Source organism: Melozone crissalis, unplaced genomic scaffold (genome assembly GCF_028551555.1).
Source record: "Melozone crissalis strain CALT ecotype California unplaced genomic scaffold, PUWL_Pcris_2 ptg000617l_1, whole genome shotgun sequence".
In the NCBI taxonomy this organism is placed as follows: Eukaryota; Metazoa; Chordata; class Aves; order Passeriformes; family Passerellidae; genus Melozone; species Melozone crissalis.
Window position 1 is genome coordinate 38,305 of NW_026536295.1, and position 6,574 is coordinate 44,878.

Below are 6,574 nucleotides of genomic sequence, written 5' to 3' on the forward strand. Positions count from 1 at the left end.
GGGATGAACCTGGATGGGATAAACCCGGGATAAATCTGCCCTGGATAAACCTGCCCAGGATAAACTTGTCTGGGATAAACCTGGAATAAACCTGTCTGGGGTAAACCTGCCCAGGATAAACTCGGGATAAACCTGCCAGAGATAAACCTGTCTGGGATAAACCCAGGATAAACCTGCCCATGATAAACCAGGATAAACCTGCCCGGGATAAACCTGTCCAGGATAAACCTGCCTGGTATAAATCAGGGATAAACCTGTCTGGGATAAACCTGTCCAGGATAAACCTGGCTGCGATAAACCTGGGATAAATCTGACTGCGACAAACCTGACTGCGATAAACCCGGGATAAACCTGGCTGAGATAAACCCGAGGTAAACCCGGGATAAACCTGACTGCGATAAACCTGTTTGGGATAGGATAAACCCACCCGGGATAAACCTGTCTGGGATAAACCCAGGATAAACCTGTCTGGGATAAACTTGCAATAAACGTGTTTGGGATAAACCTGCCCAGGATAAACTTGCCCAGGATAAACTCGGGACAAACCTGTCTGGGATAAACCTGTTTGGGATAAACCTGTCTGGGATAAACCCGGGATAAATCTGCCTGGGATAAACCCTGGATAAACCTGCCCAGGATAAACTTGTCTGGGATAAACCCAGGATAAACATGTCTGGGATAAACCTGTTGGGGATAAACCCGGGATAAACCTGCCCAGGATAAACCTGACTGGGACGAGCCTACCTGGGATAAGCCTGTCTGGGATAAATTTGTCTGGAAAGACCTGACCAGGGTAAACCTGGGATAAATCTGCCCAGGATAAACCCAGGATAAACCTGCCCGGGATAATCCCAGGAAGCTTCTCTGACCCCCTGTTCCCTCCTGGGCCTCCCCCACAACCGGTGATGAATTGTTTTTCCGTACCTTTTCTACCCCTTTTTCGACCCCTTTTCCAGCCCTTTTCCTTCCCTTTCTCACCCCATTCCCACCCGTTTTTCCACCCCATTCCCACCCCATTCCCACTCTTTTCCCACCCCTTTTTCAATCCCTTTTCCCACCCCTTTTTCCATTCCTTTTCCACCCACTTTCTACCCCTTTTCCATCTCTTTTCCATCTATTTTCCACCCCTTTTTCATCCCTTTTTCATCTCTTTTTCCCATCCCTTTTCCGTCCATTTTCCAGACCTTTCGCACCCTTTCCCATGCCTGGGGATGGGAATTCCCAATCCAGGGATTTCACCAAGGCCAGGATCAGGATGGGATTAACCCTTCCCATGCCTGGGGGTTGGGCAGAGTGGGGAGGGGGAAATCGTTTGAGGGAGGGGCAGGGGGGACAGAAATGTGACCCTGGAGGGGACAAAAATGTGGCCCTGGGGGGGACAAGAGCATGGCCAGAGGTGGACATCAAAATGTGATCCTGGGGGACAGAAATGTGACCCTGGTGGACACCAAAATATGGTCCTGAAGGGGACAGAAACGTGACCCTGGAGGGGACAAGAGTGTGACCCTGGGAGACACCAAAATGTGGCCCTAAGGGACAGAAGTGTGACCCCGGGGGACAGAAATGTGGCCCTGGAGGTGACAAGAGTGTGGGCCTAAGAGGGGACACCAAAATGTGACTCTGGAGGGGACAGAAATGTCAGCCTGGGAGACAGAAATGTGACCTTGGGGGACACCAAAATGTGACCCTGGGGTGTACAGAAGTGTGACCCTGGTGGTGACAAGACTGTGGCCCTGGGGGGGGCACAAAAATGTGACCCTGGTGGTGACAAGAGTGTGGCCCTGGGGGGGGGGGGGGGGACAAAAATGTGACCCTGGTGGTGACAAGAGTGTGGCACTGGGGGGGGGGAGGGGACAAAAATGTGACCCTGGTGGTGACAAGAGTGTGGCACTGGGGGGGGGGGGGGGACAAAAATGTGACCCTGGTGGTGACAAGAGTGTGGCACTGGGGGGGGGGGGGAACAAAAATGTGACCCTGGTGGTGACAAGAGTGTGGCCCTGGGGGGGGGAGGGACAAAAATGTGACCCTGGTGGTGACAAGAGTGTGGCCCTGGGGGGGGGACAAAAATGTGACCCTGGTGGTGACAAGAGTGTGGCCCTAAGGGGGGACAGAAATGTGGCCCCTGTGAGGATAAAGGTGTGACCCTAATGGGGATGTGAGGGGGGGACAGGAAAGTGGCCTCAGGAGAGACCCAAATGTGTCACCGGGGAGGGACAGAATACTGGCCCTGGAGGGGACAGAAAGGTGGCCCTGAGGGACAGAAAGGTGGCCCCGAAGGACAGAAATATGACCCTGGAGGAAACAAGAGCATGGCCCTCAGGGGGGACACCAAAATGTGACCCTGAGGGACAGAAATGTGACCCTGGAGGTGACAAGAGCATGGCCCTCAGGGGGGACACCAAAATGTGACCCTGAGGGACAGAAATGTGACCCTGGAGGTGACAAGAGCATGGCCCTCAGGGGGGACACCAAAATGTGACCCTGAGGGACAGAAATGTGACCCTGGAGGTGACAAGAGCATGGCCCTAAGGGTGGACAGAATGTCAAATCAAAATGTGGCCCTGGGGGACAGAAAGGTGGCCCTATAGGGGACAGAAATGTGACCCTGGGGGACACCAAAATGTGACCTGGAGAGGGGACAAGAGCATGGCCCTAAGGGTGGAACACCAAAATGTGACCCTGGTGGGGACAGAAAGGTGACCCTGGGGGACACGAAAATGTGGCCCCAGAGGGGACAAAAATGTGACCCTGGGGGACAGAAATGTCATCCTGGAGGTGACGAGAGCATGGGCCTAAGAGGGGACATCAAAATGTGGCCTTGGGGGACAGAAGTGTGATCTTAGGAGGGACAGAAATGTGACCCCATTTTTCCTTTGTTTTTTCCCCAATAATCCCTGGATTTCCCCAATTTTTCCCCGATTTTTTCAGCGATTTTTTCCCCAATTTTTTCCCTGATTTTTCCCCAATTTTTTCCCTGTTTCCCACCGGGATAACAACCTTCCCTCCTGCTCCTGGGATGAGCCCTGGGACGAGCTTCCCCCACGGTCACCCAGCGCCAGGCTGGAATTTGGAGCCACTCCGACAGATTGTAAATATTTGGGATTCGGCTGACAGGGAAAATTCAAATGCTTTAAGAGGGAAAAAAAATGGCTCAGGATCCCTGAATCCCTCGGGAATCTGCCTGGAGGCTCCTCTGGATCCCTGGATCAGCCCCTGTGGATCCCTCAGGAATGTTTTGTGTCCCCAAATGCTGAAGGGAGCTGAGCTTGGAGTCCTGGGACTGGGACAATCCTGGAATTTCCATCAGGAATTGAGGCATGGAAAATGGGGAGGGGTTAAAGGGTGTAGGGATGGATGGATGGATGGATGGATGGATGGATGGATGGATGGATGATGGTTGGATGATGGATGGATGGATGGATGGATGATGGATGGATGGAGAGATGGATGGATGGATGGATGGATGGATGGATGGATGGATGGATGGAGAGATGGATGGATGGATGGATGGAGAGATGGATGGATGGATGATGGATGGATGGATGGATGGATGGATGGATGGATGATGGATGGATGGATGGATGGATGGATGGAGAGATGGATGGATGGATGATGGATGGATGGATGGATGGATGATGGATGGATGGAGAGATGGATGGATGGATGATGGATGGATGGATGGATGGATGGATGGATGGATGGATGGATGATGGATGGATGGATGGATGATGGTTGGATGATGGATGGATGGATGGATGGATGGATGGATGGATGGATGATGGATGGATGGATGGATGATGGATGGATGGAGAGATGGATGGATGATGGTTGGATGATGGATGGATGGATGGATGGATGATGGATGGATGGAGAGATGGATGGATGGATGATGGATGGATGGATGATGGATGGATGGATGGATGATGGTTGGATGATGGATGGATGGATGGATGGATGGATGGATGGATGGATGATGGATGGATGGATGGATGGATGGATGGTTGGATGATGGATGGATGGATGGATGGATGGATGGAGAGATGGATGGATGGATGGATGGATGGATGGATGGATGGAGAGATGGATGGATGGATGGATGGATGGATGGATGATGGATGGATGGAGAGATGGACGGATGGATCCTTCTCTCCCAGCCTTTCACCCTCACAGATGCCAAGGGAAGGAGCCGAGAACCTGGGGACCAGAATCCTCCATTCCCAGATCCCAAGGAAATTACTGGAAGCAAAGCTGAGATCCCAGAGGATCAGGATCCTCTTTTCCCAGTCCCTAGGGAATTACTGGAGGTAAAGTCGAGATCCCAGGGGATTGGGATCCTCCTCTCATGGATCCTGAGGGAAGGACTGGAGGCAAATCTGAGATCCCACAGGATCAGGGCCCTCCTTTCCTGATCCCAAGGGAGTTACAGGAGGTAAAGTCGAGATCCCACAGGATCAGGATCCTCCTTTCCCAATCCTCACGGGAGGCAAAGCCGAGATCCTGGGGGATCGGGATCCTCCTTTCCCAATCCTCATGGGAAGCAAAGCTGAGATCCCAGAGGATCAGAACTCTTCTCTCCCTGATCCCAAGGGAATTACTGGAAGCAAGGTTGAGATCCCAGAGAATTGGGATCCTCCCTTCCAAATCCTCGCAGGAAGCAAAGTTGAGATCCCAGAGGATCAGGACCCTCCTTTCCTGATCCCAAGGGAGGGACTGGATGCAAAGTCAAAATCCCAAGGGATCGGGATCCTCCTTTCCCACTCCCAAGGGAATTACTGGAGGCAAAGCTGAGATCCCAGAGGATCGGGATCTTCCTTTCCCAGATCCTGAGGGATTTACGGGAGGCACAGCCAGGATCCCAGGGGATCAGGATGCTCCTTTCCCAATCCTCATGGGAAACAAAGCCAAGATCCCAGAGGATCGGGATCCTCCTTCCCCAGATCCTGAGGGAGTTACTGGAAGCAAAGCCAAGATTTCAGAGGATCTGGGCCATCCTTTTCCAATCCCAAGGGAATTACTGGAAGCAAAGCCGAGATCCCAGGGGATCGGGATCCTCCTTTCCCAATCCTCACGGATAGCAAAGCTGAGATCCCAGGGGATCGGGATCCTCCTTCCCCAGATCCTGAGGGAATTACTGGAGGGAAAGTCAAATCTCAGAGGATCAGGACCCTCCTTTCTCAATCCCAAGGGAATTACTGGAAGCAAAGCCGAGATCCCAGGGGATCGGGATCCTCCTTTCCCAGATCCTGAGGGAATTACTGGAAGCAAAGCCGAGATCTCAGAGGATGTGGGCCCTCCTTTCCCAATCCCAAGGGAATTACTGGAAGCGAAGCCAGGATCCCAGGGGATCGGGATCCTCCTTTCCCAATCCTCACGGATAGCAAAGCTGAGATCTCAGAGGATGTGGGCCCTCCTTTCCCAGTCCCAAGGGAATTACTGGAAGCAAAGGTGAGATCCCAGGGGATTGGGATCCTCCTTTCCCAGCCCCCTCCCTCTCCATACCCTTTGGGAAGATCCCAGACACTCCCAGGTTTCCAACAATCCTTTATTTCTCTCTCCAAGGAATGGAACCCCGCGGGACACATTGGCTTTGGCATGAGAACCAGGGAGCCCTTCCCGGCAGGAATCGGGCACCCCTGGGTGAGGAAGATGCAGAAATTCCTCCCTGGAATCGTCAGGAAGTGTCCCCCGAGCCTCCTCTCCGACGGATCTTTCTGGAATTCCACGGACAGCGCCGTTGGTCATAAATATCCTCAGGAATCTGACAAATGTACAGCTCGAGGATCAGAAATCCATGGATTTTTTTTTCCCTCTCTGGAAAGGTGACGGAACACCCCCAAAGTCCCCCCCTGCCACCTCCAGCGCTCCAGAAGGGTCCCCCCCGTGTCCCCTCTGTGTTCCCCCCGTGTCCCCTGGAGGGGCTTTGGGTGCTGGGAGGGGAAAATTCCATCCTGGAAGGGCGGGAATGGGAAAGGAGGGAAGTTCTGCTTCCCTGTTGGGGTGGTGGTGACAGAGGTGACCTCCGGGGTATCCCGGGGAATTCCGGGAGTGTCCCAGGAGTGAGGGCGGTGGTGGGAAGGGGTGCGGAGGGAAGGATGGAGGAGTGTTGTAACATCCCAGATTTCTCTCTGAGGGAAAAGATTCCATCCCCGGAGTCCTGGTGAGGATGGGAATGGGGATCCCGGGGGATAATTGCCCCCAAAGTTCCTCCCCGAGGGAACAGTTCCATTCCCAGAGTCCCGGTGAGGATGGAGATGGGGATCCAAGGGGAAAATATCCCAAAAAAACCTCCCTGAGGGGAATAATTCCACCCCTGGAGCCTTGGGGAGGATGGAGATGGAGATCCCAAGGGAAAAGATCCCAAATTTCCCCCAAAATACCTTCCCAGGAGGAATAATTCCACCCCTGAAGCCTTGGGGAGGATGGAGATGGAGATCCCATGGGAAAATATCCCAGATTTCCCCAAATACTGTTCCAGGAGGAACAGCTCTACCCCCAGAGCTTTGGAGAGGATGAAAATGGGGATCCCACGGGAAAATATCCCAGATTGTCCCCAAAAAAAACACTCTGAGGGAAA